Genomic DNA, 14,176 nt, shown 5'->3' with positions numbered 1-14,176 from the left:
CAACATCTTGCATAACCCTGGAACATTTACAAAACTATTAGTTTTTATTTATTAATATTAGTACAATATTATTAAGTAAAATTCGAATTTCACTAGTTTTTCCACTAACGTCCTTTTCTGTTCCAAGACCCAATTCAGGAGACTATATTGCATTTAGATTGACAACCTTTTTAAACTTTGCAATCCATGTGTTAAAAAGAAAAAAAAAAGGAATGAACAAAGGGAGGGGGAGAGGGAAGGGGAAGGGGAGAGTAAAGTGAAGGAAAGAAGGAAGGAAGGAAAGAAAGAAAAAAGAAAGGATTTTAAAATAGCTAATTGCTTTTTCGATGTGCATTTAATAAATATGGAAGAGACTGACAGTTGTCTCCCAGTACCTTTTATCCCTTTCTTCTTCAAAAATGAAAGCCCTAAATTTTAAATAGGCACAAGCTTTCCAAGAATAAAGACTTCATTTCATAACTTGAAGTTATGTGCAGTTATGTAATGATGTTCTGGCTAATGCAATGTTAGTAGAAGAGGTATGTGCAACTTCCAGGAGATGGCATTAAATTTCTTCCCCCTTTTCTAGTCCCCTTTTTTTTTTTCTTGCCTAACTCCCTTTGCTAGAACATCCAGTATGCTATTGAACAAAAGTAGGGAGAGTTGACTTCCTTGTTTTGTTCTGATCTTAGGAGGAAAGTTTACAGGTTTTTGAGAAAACTTACATATATAAGAATATGTTATAGGTGTACAGCATTATAATTTGACATCAGTATACACTTCAAAGTAATAGCCACCACAAGTTTAGTTACCATCCATCACCATACAGTTGACCCCCTTCACCCATTTCACCCACTCTCCAACCTCTTCCCCTCTGGTAACAACTAATCTGTTCTCTGTATACATGAGTTTGTTTTTGTTTTATTTTGTTAGTTCATTTGTTTTGTTTTTTAGATTCCACATATTCGTGAAATTATATGGTATTTGTCTTTCTCTGTCTGTCTCATTTCACTTAGTATAATACCCACAAGGTCCATCTGTGTTGTCACAAATGGCAGGATTTCATTTTTTTAATGGCTGAGTAGTATTCCTTTGTGTGTGTGTGTGTGTGTGTGTGTGTGTGTGTGTGTGTGTATATATATATATAGTTGACCCCTGAGCAACTCAGAGGTTAGGGGCACTGACCGCCCCCTCACCTTGCAATCAAAATATGAGTACTGCTATCTCTACCTCAAAAACAAAGAAGTGGATAAATGACTCACCCAAGGGCAGGAAGCAGAAACAGTTCGGATAGAATCAGGACTTAAACTTTAGGTCCTTTGATTCCACATATTGTGATCTCTAATTGAATACAAACTTTTCCCCACACTTAAAGATCTCTAAAAAGAAAATATAGGTACTATATTTATTGAAAAAAATCTGAGTAGAAGTAAACCTGTACTGTTCAAACCCGTGTTGTTCAAGGGTCCATTGTATATACCACAATTTCTTTATCCATTTATCAATCAATGGACACTTAGGTTACTTCCAATCTTGGCTATTGTAAATAATGCTGCAATGAATATAGGGGTACATATATCTTTTGTCAATCAGTATTTTCATGTTCTTTGAATAAATACACAGAAATGGAATAGCTGGGTCATATGATAGTTCTATTTTTAATTTTTTGAGGAATTGACATACTGACCCTTTCTCTCTCTCTCTTACTTCTGGGACCCCTATAGTGGGAATGTTATTTTGCTTGATGTTGTCCCAAAGGCTTCTTAAGATATCTTCACTTTTTAAAATTATTTTCTCATTTTGCTGCTCTGTCTGGGTGAGTCCATTACTTTGTCTCCAGTTCACTGATTCACTCCTCTACCTCATTCAGTCTACCATTGAACCCCTCTAGTGTATTTTTCAGTTCAATTATAACTTCCATTTGGTACTTTCTTATATTTTCTATCATCTCCTTGTTGAAGTTCTTGCTGTGCTCACCCATTCTTCTTATGAGCTTGGTAAGCATTTATATGCCCATTACTTTGAACTCTTTATCAGGTGGATTGCTTATCTCAATTTTGTTGAGTTCATTTTCTGAGGGTTTGTCTTGTTCTTTCAATTGGAACATATTCCTCTGTTTCCTCATTCTGTCTAATTCTCTGCATTCATTTCTTTGTGTTAGGTAAATCAGCTACCTTTTTCAGTCTTAAGAGAGTGGCCTTGTGTAGGAGATGCCCTGTTGGGCTCAGAAGCACAATCCCTCCCGGCCAACAGAGCCAGGTGCTCTAGGGGTGTCTCCTACGTGGGCTGCTTGTGCCGTCCTTTTGTGGTGATGCCATGACTGCCGCACAGTGCTGGTGGGCAAAGCTACCGCCGAGCCAAGGAACAGGGCTGGGCAGGGCTCTCAGTGGGGTTTGACCTCTGGTGCTGACAGTTAAAGGGAGAGTAGTTTCAAAATGGTGCCTGCCAGTGCTGGCGAGATTGCAAAAAATGGCTCCTGCCAGTGTCTCAGTCCCTGGGGAATGTCCCAACTGGTTCCTCCTTCTCTGGTAGATACTCCAATATTACTAAATGTATCCCCTTTATCTATGGTCCATGCACTTTTTAATCTGGTGTTTTTGTGCTAGTTTTTGGGTCAATTGAGTCTACACATGGGCCCTCTAAGAGCAGGTTTTCCATTCCCTCCATAAAGCCATAAAACTATAAAGTTTTATAGTTTTCCCGGTTGTGTTCTCCCCACCCCCCATTGGTTTTCAAAGCTAGGTGTTTGAGGGCTCATCTCTCCTGTGCAGTATCTAAGGGTTGGGATGCCTGATGTGGAGCTCAAATCCCTTGCTCCTCAGGGAAAAGATTAGTAACTTTATAATCCCTCCTCATTGTGGATCACCACGGCTCAGGTGTAACTTTTTTTCCCTTGGTGAGACCGTATTTCTGCCGCTCCTACGCATCTTAATGTTGTCCTTTTACCCTTTCTTGTGTAGGTTCTGTTCATCCAGTTTTTAGGTCCCTTTAAGAGGGAATTAGTCCATATGTAGTTCTAGATTTGTTGTGTCCATGGGAGGAGGTGAGTTCAGTATCTTCCTATGCTGCCATCTTGAATTCTCTCTCTGGAAAGCTTTCAGTCTTTCACTATTTAATCATATTTAGCTGTGGGTTTTCACAGTTGCCCTTTATGAGGTGGAGAAACTTCTTTTCTGTTTCTAGGTTGTTGGTTGTTTTTATATGAAAGAGTTTTGAGTTTTATTAAACTCTCTTTCTGTGTCTATTGGGATGATCATGTGTTTTTGCACTTTGTTTTTCAATACGGTATAATAATACAGTGACTAATTTTCATATGTTGAACCAACCTTGCATTACTTGTTTAAATTCCTCTTACTCATGGTGAATATGTTACTGGTTTCAGTTTTGCTAGTATTTTGTTGACTATTTTTGCATCTATGTTCATAAGAGATATTGCATTACTTAATATTATTATGTCAGATAAAGAATTTTTATTGTTTATTAACTGCTATTATATCATCTCCTATAAATTTTTTGTACATCTTGACAGCACACATGATAAATTTGTGCATTCTTAGAAAATTTTGAATCTTGTAATAATCGGCTATCTTCTTAAAATATTTTTATTACATAATCCATCATGTTTCTTTTTTTGTTCTGCATTAAAATTTGAGGTATTCATGCATTACTACACATATTATAAGAATAATTACTTCCTAATAGCTGCAACCACAAACAGTCTTAATAGTGTTTTGCCAAAGAATACTCTTAAGATTCGCAATTCTGTTCAACGAAGCAAGCCTAATGTGATTGTACAAGCATCATCAACAATAATTATAAAAAGGAGATTTATATTTAGAAATGGCCCTTCAAGCTACTCCTACAAAAGGTAGTGACATAAACAGCAAACTGTTGTTGTAGACACTTGCTATAGGAAAAACATAAATAAGAAACAACAAACAGTCTGGAGAATTGAATTTGAGTCAGAGCTTTGCCACTGAATTTCTGTTTAGAAAGAAACAAACTTCTGTTTAGAAATTTCTTTAGAAATTCAACTTGAATTCTTTGAGCCTCTGATTCTTCATTTAGAATCTGGAGACAATAATAACAGCCTCTCTCATTAAATAAAATTTTTGAGAAGTAAATGACAAAGAAACTTATCTCCATAATTACTCCAGGAAAATGGAGGAAAAAATCCAAGAAATAGGAGGGCATGCAATGCAAAACATGATGTAAAAAGGAAAGGAAAATAAAAGTTACAATTAAATGTGAATAATTATTGAGAATAAAAGTGTGGGTTTTAATACAATTAATAAGCAAGGGTAAGTAAAATAGAAGAGTTGTAATTCAAAAGGATTATAATCAAATCCAGGATATTTGGAGATAAAGAGATGGGGTGCTTGGTGGAAGTAAAACAAGAGAAATGAAAAAAAAATTGAATTGTATTATCTGGTTTGGTTTGAGTGAGAAGCTGTAGATCCTGATTAGTTTTTTAAGCAGCCAGAAAAGTAGAAATCAGTTTGTTACAAACCTAAGGATAATAGGTCTGGCTCACAAAGGGTAACTGAACATGTCAGCTACCTTTCTACCCTCCCCAAATTTCGCTGAAATCACAAAAGAGATATAAAAATAGAAATAGAGCCATAAAAGCATAATACTCCTATAAATCTTAGAAGAGTGTCACAAGCAAACTTTTGAGGGCTAGAAAAGAATGTTGACAGTTATGGAGGTAGGCTCAGATTGCCAATGAAACCCACCTGATTAAAAAGTGAATAATCTCATCCAGGTGAAATAGATGAGTTACTGAAATGAGGTTTTTTCCAGTAAAGTCTCTACATAACACTCAGATGAGAGATAATGAGGGCTGTGAGAAGAGCTAAGACTTGGATAATAGGCTGGGTGATTCATAAGAAGGAAAAAAAGCCACATAGCAATCCATTTTCAGAGGAGCTGAAAATAGTATTTCTCCCCAGTATATAATTTGAAGTTCAGTTTTATTAAGTGAGAAGTCTGATTACAGAAATTACCAGAGTGGGCACCAGGTTTATAGGAGAAAGAAGGATAATGAACCCAGTGTCATGAACTGCCATAAGGAATAGGAAGATCCAGCATATAAAACTACTCATAAACCACAAAGTAGAGCCTATTCACATGCTCCCTCCCTACATCACTGATCTTTTTCCCACACACAACAACCATCAGAGCAAGGACATCTACAAACAGAACTTGCGTTTATTATCTGCCAGATGAACGGGACTTCTTATTTAGGCAACATATATAAATTCTGTCTACCAAAACCACATTACGTATAGAGACATATAGGCAACCAAGAATCAATAAACATTTAAGTAAAACTACCAACATGAGAGGTTTTAAATTTTAAAAAACCTTTAAGACAATTATATAATTCATCTATATCAGGTCTCTTATGTACATCATGAGATTTAGAAGGTGAAAAGGAGACAGAGACCACCTTCTTTTAGATGTAGCAGCAGCAAAACAAGATCCGTTACCTATGAAAATAGAATCTACATTCTGGCATCTACTCACCAGTTTCAAAGGTATAAATAAGGTCATGGTGGAGAACCAGATCTGGAAAAGGTTAGCAGCAACAGCTGCACTTTGTTTTCTGACTTCTAGATCTCAGCTATAGTTGTATGATCTTGAAACTAAAAGCCTCTTTGGATCACTGACTTTCACTCTTTCAGCCTTTCTAATGATTTTGTATGTACCAAATTTCTTTTCAGAATAAAGTACTTAGAGTGGTTTCCATTTCTTCTACTAAAATTTTGTTTGACACAGTGCTTGCTACAGAAAGGTGTTCAGAAAATAAATCAACTTCTCAACAATGGGAATTAAAGGTCTATTAATTGACTTGGTGTGTGTCAAAAATCAGTGACAACTTCATGACCAGTGGAAAATAAGATACAGGTGCAGTGGTAGAACAGTTACTTACAGTATGAAATGTGATCACCTGGAATAAGGTGGCTGTTGAAGGCAAGCCTTTGGTAACAAGTGCTTGCTATGACAGAAGGAAAATTATTATTTTATTAGGATTAAAATAAGAAATACTGACTTGGGCTGGAGCAGGCAGCTAGCCAAACAAATGGCTGTCATCTGTGATCCCTTAAGGCAGGGGTCCCCAACCTTTTTGGCACTAGGGACCTGTTTCGTGGAAGATGGTTTTTCCCCAGCTTGGGGGAGGGTATGGTTCAGGCAGCAGTGCGAGCAATGGGGGGAATGGTTCAGGCGGTAAGGCGAACTATAGGGAGCGGCAGATGAAGCTTTGCTCGCTTTCGCACTGCTCACCTCCTGCTGTGCGGCCTGGTTCCTAACAGGCCCAACCCGATACTGGTCTGAGGCCCGGGGGTTGGGGACCCCTGCCTTAAGGGTATTCCCTGTAGAGAGTCCATGGATCATTTTATCTTGCAATAATTAATGTTTTCAGAGATATTCAAGAGAAAACAATATTGATGAAGTACAAAAAGATAGTACTGAAATATCTGATCTTCAAGAGAATCCTAAGTGCTTCCACAGCGAAAAGACAGAATATCTACAAAGGAATAGAAGTCAGGTTTGAATCAGAATTCTCAACTGCAACTTTGGATGACTGGGAACTTCTAAAATTATTTCAATGTTTCCTAATAAAGGGTTCATTGATAATCACTCTTTTCAAATAATATAAAATATACTGACTACAGAATTTCCCCCAAGGCAGCAAGGATCTGCTCTAGTATTACAGAGTAAAACCTTTCCACATATATAAAAAAGGAATAATAATGAAATTTTTAAATTAATTTTTCATAGATAATATGTACACACAGTAAAAAAATTTTAATGCACAAAAATTTATGAAAATAATCTTTGTGCCCTAGCCAGTTAGTCATCTCTCTAGACATAATAAGATTAACTTTTTTTAAAAAGGTGCTTACCTAGAGGGGTGGGATAGGGTGGTTGGGAGGGAGGCTCAAGAGGGAGGGGAGGGCTTCCCTGGTGGCACAGTGGTTGAGAATCTGCCTGCCAATGCAGACGACACGGGTTCGAGCCCTGGTCTGGGAAGATCCCACATGCCATGGAGCAACTAGGCCCGTGAGCCACAATTACTGAGCCTGCGCGTCTGGAGCCTGTGCTCCGCAACAACAGAGGCCGCGATAGTGAGAGGCCTGCGCACCGCGATGAGGAGTGACCCCCACTTGCCACAACTAGAGAAAGCCCATGCACAGAGATGAAGACCCAACACAGCCATAAATAAATAAATAAATAAATACATTAAAAAAAAAAAAGAGGGAGGGGATATGGGGACATATGTATGCATATGGCTGATTCACTTTGGTGTACAACAGAAACTAACACAGTATTGCAAAGCAATTATACCCCAATAAAGATCTATTTAAAAAAAAAGTACTTAGCTCCGGACTGAGTTTTTATAATAGCTTTATTGAGATACAATTCACATACCATAAAATTCATCCTTTCATGGTGTAAAATTAGTTTTTAACATATTCAAAAGTTGTACAATCATCACCACTATCTAATTCTAGAACATTTATAACATCACCACAGAAAGACAGCCCAAACCCATTAGCAGTTACTCCTTGTTTCCTTATTTCTAGACCCTGGCAATCACTAACCTACTTTCTGTCTCTTGGGATTTGCCTATTCTAGACTTTTCATACAAATGATTTCATGTGTCTGGCTTCGTTTACCTAGCATAGTGTTTTCATGTTGTTCATAGTGTTTCCAGTGTTTCGTTCACACTGTAACACAGCTTGTTTTTAAACTAACAATGATACTGTGAAATGTTATCAGTATTTGTTCTGCATGAGGAAAAGATGAAATTGAGAGGTATTTCAATATTTGCTATAATAGCTGTGTATTAGATCTCTTAGACAAGCCAAGATATTTAATTATGCTTTGGTGCATATGAATGGCAGTCTTAGGGGCTGAGTTTCACAAGGGGCAAGTCCCAAGAAAGCAAAGCAGATGGGCAAAGACAGCATCAGTGACGCAACATCATAAAGTGTACAATATCGTATGTTAGACAAATAAGGTTAGTTAGAGACGGGAGGTTTCATGTCATCAACTCAAAAGGTGGTGAAGCTTTCAAAGAAACAAGAATATGTAAATGATACCTTCTGTTCTTTTTAATCCATCAGGTCTTTAAGTGACAGAACATAAGCAAACTCCCTAACACTGTTCTAAATCTACACAACTCAGTTTAAAAAAACTTTTACTGGAAAATATTGGAGGAAAGTGAAAAATAAATATACAGATGAAAGGATCAAGAAACAAAACGCCCTTATAAACACCATCCATGCCAAGACCAAAAAAGCCTCTCTTGAGCCCCCTCAATTAATACCTTCTGCAGTCTATAAATATAGTCATTTTCTTGAGTCTAACACTATTTTTTCAAATTTTATGTACATGGACTCATACAGTATACAGTGTTTTGTTTCTGGTTTCTTTGACTAATATTTTTTTGTGAGGATCATCTATGTTGTTGTGTGTATTTGTAGTTCATTTGCATTGTGGAAGCACATGCTTGAATGTACCACAATCTATTTTTCATTTATCCTTGATAAACATTTTGGCTCTTTCCAGTTTATGCTATTACAGATAATGATTCTATACGTATTCTTGTTCATGTCTTGGTGCACATAAGCACACATTTCTGTTGGGTTTATATCTCAAAGTGAAATTAGTGGGTCATATAGTATGCAAATAATAAACTTCAGGGCTTCCCTGGTGGCGCAGTGGTTGAGAGTCCGCCTGCCGATGCAGGTAACACGGGTTCGTGCCCCGGTCCGGGATGATCCCACATGCGGCGGAGCGGCTGGGCCCGTGAGCCATGGCCACTGAGCCTCCGCGTCCGGAGCCTGTGCTCTGCAATGGGAGAGGCCACAACAGTGAAAGGCCCGCATATCGCAAAAAAAAAACAAAAAACAAACAAAAAAAAACTTTAGTGAAAAAGTCAAGCAGATTTTCCAAGTATAGTACCAACTTATACTCTCATCAGCAATGTATTTAGGTGTGGTTTTCTGTTTCTTCTACATGGTACTTGAAGAGAGACTTGAATCTCTAGTTTGATATATTACATCAGATTTGGAATAACCTTTGTTATCATAGCTCCAAATATTTTTTCTTCTCTATTCTCCTAGTCTTTTCCAAGACTTCAATTTCATACATATTGGGCACTATCTTGCACTGTCTTCATTTTTCTCAGCCTTATCTCTTTCCTCTTGCATTTTACTATAAGTAGCAAGGAAAAAAAAGGCTGCATGTTCATCACTTTGCTTGGAAATCTCCTCAGCTAAATATCCACGTTCACTATTTACAAGGTCTACTTCACACCCAACAATAGAACAAAATTCAGTCAAATTGTCTGCCACTAATAACAAAGATCACCTTTCCTCCAATGTACAATAACATGTTCTCTTTCTACAACCTCACCAGAAGCAACTTTACTGTTCATATTTCTACCAATGTTCTGTTCATGACAATACATGTGTTCTCCAAGATGATAGAAACTTTCTCTACTGTGCTCCTCACTTCCATCTGAACCCTTACCAGAACTGCCTTTGATATCCATATTTCTACCAACTTTTTCTGCAATGCATTGTAGGCTTTTTCTATCATGTACTTCAAAATTCTTCCAGCCTCCACCCATTACCCAAATCCAAAGACATTTCCTCATTTTTAGGTACTTGTTACAACAGCACCTCACTTCTGGTACCAAAATCTGTATTAGTTTTCAAGGACTGCAAGTGTAAATTGGATGGCTTACAATAAAAAGAATTTAATTTCTTACAGTTCTGGAGGTCAGAGATCTGAAATCGAGGTGTTAACAGGGCCATATTTCCTCCAGAGGCTCTAGGAGAGAAAATTTCCCTGCCTCTTCCATTTCCTAGTGACTCCTGGTGTTCATGTGCTTATTGGTAGCATAAATCCAATCTATCTCCATCTTCACATGGCCTTGTTTCTGTGCCTCTGTGTCTGTGTGTCCCTTCCTCTACTTATAAGGATACCAATCATTGAACTTAGTGCCCACCCTAATCCAATATGACCTTACTTTATCTAATTACATCTGCAAAGAGCCTATTCCCAAGTAAGTTCACATTCTGAGGTTCCACGTGTTCACGAATTTTTAGTGGACACTATTCAACCCACTATACTCTTCAAAGTTTTTGAACAGAAAAATATAGTCTGCATTGTCTGAATAACCTAATCTGTCAATCTTGGAAGTTCAAGTTGTGAACAGTTTTAAATATATTTATTTATTTATTTAATCTATTTTTGGCTGTGTCAGGTCTTAGTTGTGGTGCACAGGCTTCTCTCTAGTTGTGGTGCATGGGCTCCAGAGCACGTGGGCTCCAGAGTGAGTGGGCTCTGTAGTTGTGGCACACGGGCTTCTCTCTAGTTCTGGCATGTGGACTCTCTCATTGTGGTGCATGGGCTTAGTTGCCTCGCAGCATGTGGGATCTTAGTTCCCCGACCAGGGATGGAAGGCGGATTTTTAACCATTGGACCACCAGGGAAGTCCCTGTGAACAGTTTTAAGATCAAGTAATTTTAACCCATAATGTTTTACTAGGAACCCATGTTTTGAGGAATTTGATATTTCTTTAATAAAATTGCTGTAATTAGTCTGGTGGGGATTAAAGAAAGCATGGGTGGATGATTCTTGTCAAGTTTTATTATGAGGTTAATGCTTTATAAATATGGAAGATTCTTTTTTTCATTGTTATGGTTACATTTAATAGGAATTATCTATACCTTGATGCATATGAATGTTTGTGTCTCCTGCAAATTCATATGTTGAAGCTCTGACTCCCAGTATGCCAGTATTTGTAAATGGGGCCCTTGGGACATAATTAGGTTTAGAAAGGTAATGAGGGTGGAGTCCCCATGATGGAATTACTGTCGTTATAAACATAAGAAGAGAGACCAGAGCTCTCTCTTTTCACTATGTGAGGACACAGTGAAAAGTCCCCCATCTGCAAGCCTAAAAGATGGTTCTCACCAAAAACACAATCTGCTGGCACCTTGATCTTGGACTGGAGAATGCTTCTGTATCTACTGCTGTTATTAGAGACCATCAAAAGCAGTTTGCTTCCTGTTGATTAGTAATACACTCTGACTGTCTTACCTCAGGGATATATCAACTTGGCAGCCCTCCTGCAGTGTCCTTGTGTCTTTTTTTTTTTCCCACAAGAAATCATGCTGGTCAGTTACACTGATGGTATCATATTGAATTGATCTACTAAAAATGAAATAACACCTACTCTAACATATTGATAATTGTAGGCTAGATTGTGGGAAGTAAACATGATAAAAAAATCATATTTCTGCCACCTCAGTGAAATTTCGAGGGTTCCAATGGTCTGGGACATGTCAAGATAGCCTTTTAAAGTGAGGGATCTGTTACTGCATTTGCTTCCTCTTATCACAAAAATGCATAATATTATGTGGGTCTCTTTAGATTTTGGAGGCAACATTTACCTCATCTGGGTGTCATTCTGACCCATTTACTGAGTAGCCTGAAGAGCTGCTAGTTTTTGGCAGGGCTCTGCAACAGGTCTCAGTTGCCATGTGAACTGCTCTTCAACTGAGATGTACTGATATAACCTAGTCAATCTGCACTAGAAGTGAAATAGAATCTGTAAGAAAAAAAAAACTCCTTGCAAACAAAAGCCTAGGACTCGATGGCTTCTCTGGGCAATTCTACCAAACATACAAAGAAGAACTTATACAGATCCTTCTCAAACTCTTCCAAAAAAGGAGGGAACATTCCCAAAGTCATTCTATGAAGCCACCATTACCCAGATACAAAAATCAGACAAAGACACTACCAAAAAAGAAAATTACAGGACAATGTTTTTGATGAATATAGATGCAAAAATCCTCCACAAAATATTGGCAAACTGAATCCAACAAAACATAAAAAGGGGAATACACCATGATCAAGTTGGATTCACCCCAGGGTCAGAAGGACAGTTCAACATACACACGTCAATCAATGTGATACACCACATCAACAAAAGAAAAGACAAAAACCACATGATCATCTCAATAGATGCAGAAAAAGCATTTGATAAAATTCAACATTGATTCATGACAAAAACTCTCACCAAAGTGGGTATAGAGGGATCATATCTCAAAGTAATAAAAGCTATTTATGACAAACCCACAGCCAATGTAATATGCAATGGTGAAAAACTGAAAGCCTTCCTGCTAAAATCTGGACCAAGACAAGGATGCCCACTCTCATCACTTCTATGAAACATAGTAATGGAAGTCCTAGCCACAGCAATCAGACAAGAAAAAGAAATAAAAGGTATCCAAATCAGGAAGGAAGAGGTAAAACAGTCATTATATGCAGATGTCATGATACTCTGTATAGAAAACCCTAAAGACTCCACACAAAAACTATTAGAACTTCTAAATGAATTCAGCAAGGTAGCAGGATAGAAGATTAATATACAGAAATCTGTTGCATTTCTTTATACTTACAATGAAACACCAAAAAGAGAAAGTAAAAAAAAAAAAGCCCTTTTAAAATGGTATCAATAAGTGGTGCTGGGAAAACTGGAGAGCTACATGTAAAAGAATGAAATTAGAACACTCCCTAACACCATATACAAAAATAAACTCAAAATGGATTAAAGACCTAAATGTAACACCAGACACTTCAAACTCTTAGAGGAAAACATAGGCAGAACACTCTGATGTAAATCACAGCAAGATCCTTTTTGACCCATCTCCTAGAGAAATGGAAATAAAAACAAAAATAAACAAATGGGACCTAATGAAACTTAAAAAGCTTTTGCACAGCAAAGGAAATCATAAACAAGACGAAAAGACAACCCTCAGAATGGGAGAAAATATTTTCAAATGAGGCAACCGACAAAGGATTAATCTCCAAAATTTATAAGCAGCTCAATATCAAAAAAACAAACAACCCAATCCCAAAATGGAAAGAAGACCTAAATAGACATTTCTCCAAAGAAGATATACAGATTGTCAACAAACACATGAAAGAATGCTCAACATCACTAATCATTAGAGAAATGTAAATCAAAACTACAATGAGGTATCACCTCATACCAGTCAGAATGGCCATCATCAAAAATCTACAAACAATAAATGCTGGAGAGGGCATGGAGAAAAGGGAAGCCTCTTGCACTGTTGGTGGGAATGTAAACTGATACAGCCACTATGGAGAACAGTATGGAGGTTCCTTAAAAAACTAAAAATAGAAATACCATACAACCCAGCAATCCCACTACTGGGCATATACCCTGAGAAAAACATAATTCAAAAAGCCATTTACACAGTGTTCATTACAGCACTATTTACAATAGCCAGGACATGGAAGCAACCTAATTATCCATCGGCAGATGAACGGATAAAGAAGATGTGGCACATATATACAATGGAATATTACTCAGCCATAAAAAGAAATGAACTTGAGTTATTTGTAGTGAGGTGGATGGACCAAGAGTCTGTCATACAGAATGAAGTAAGTCAGAAAGAGAAAAACAGTTATCATATGCTAACTCATATACATGGAATAAAAAAAAAAAAAAAAAAAAGGTTATGAAGAACCTAGGGGCAGGACAGGAATAAAGACACAGATGTAGAGAATGGACTTGAGGACATGGGAAAGGGGAAGGGTAAGCTGGGATGAAGTGAGAGAGTGGCATGGACTTCTGTATACTACCAAATGTAAAATAGATAGCTAGTGGGAATCAGCCACATAGCACAGGGAGATCAGCTAGGTGGTTTGTGACCACCTAGAGGGGTGGGATAGGGAGAGTGGGAGGGAGGCTCAAGAGGGAGGGGATATGGGGATATATGTATATGTATAACTGATTCACTTTGTTATAAAGCAGAAAATAACACACTATTGTAAAGCAATTATACTCCAATAAAGATGTTAAAAATAAATACTTAGGAGTAAACCTGACCAAGAAGGTGAAAAACTTACATGCAGACTATAAAAGATTAATAAAGGAAACTGAAGATGATTCAAAGAAATGGAATGATATCCCATGCTTTTGGATGGGAAGAATTAATACAGTTAAAATGGCCATACTACCCAAAGCAATCTACAGATTTAATGTAATCCCTATCAAATTACCCATGACATTTCTCACATGACTAGAAGAAATAATCCTAAAATTTATATGGAAACACAAAAGACCCAGAATTACCAAAGC

This window comes from Lipotes vexillifer, unplaced genomic scaffold (genome assembly GCF_000442215.2).
Source record: "Lipotes vexillifer unplaced genomic scaffold, Lipotes_vexillifer_v1.1 scaffold118, whole genome shotgun sequence".
Lineage (NCBI taxonomy): Eukaryota > Metazoa > Chordata > Mammalia > Artiodactyla > Lipotidae > Lipotes > Lipotes vexillifer.
This window is presented reverse-complemented; position numbering follows the sequence as displayed.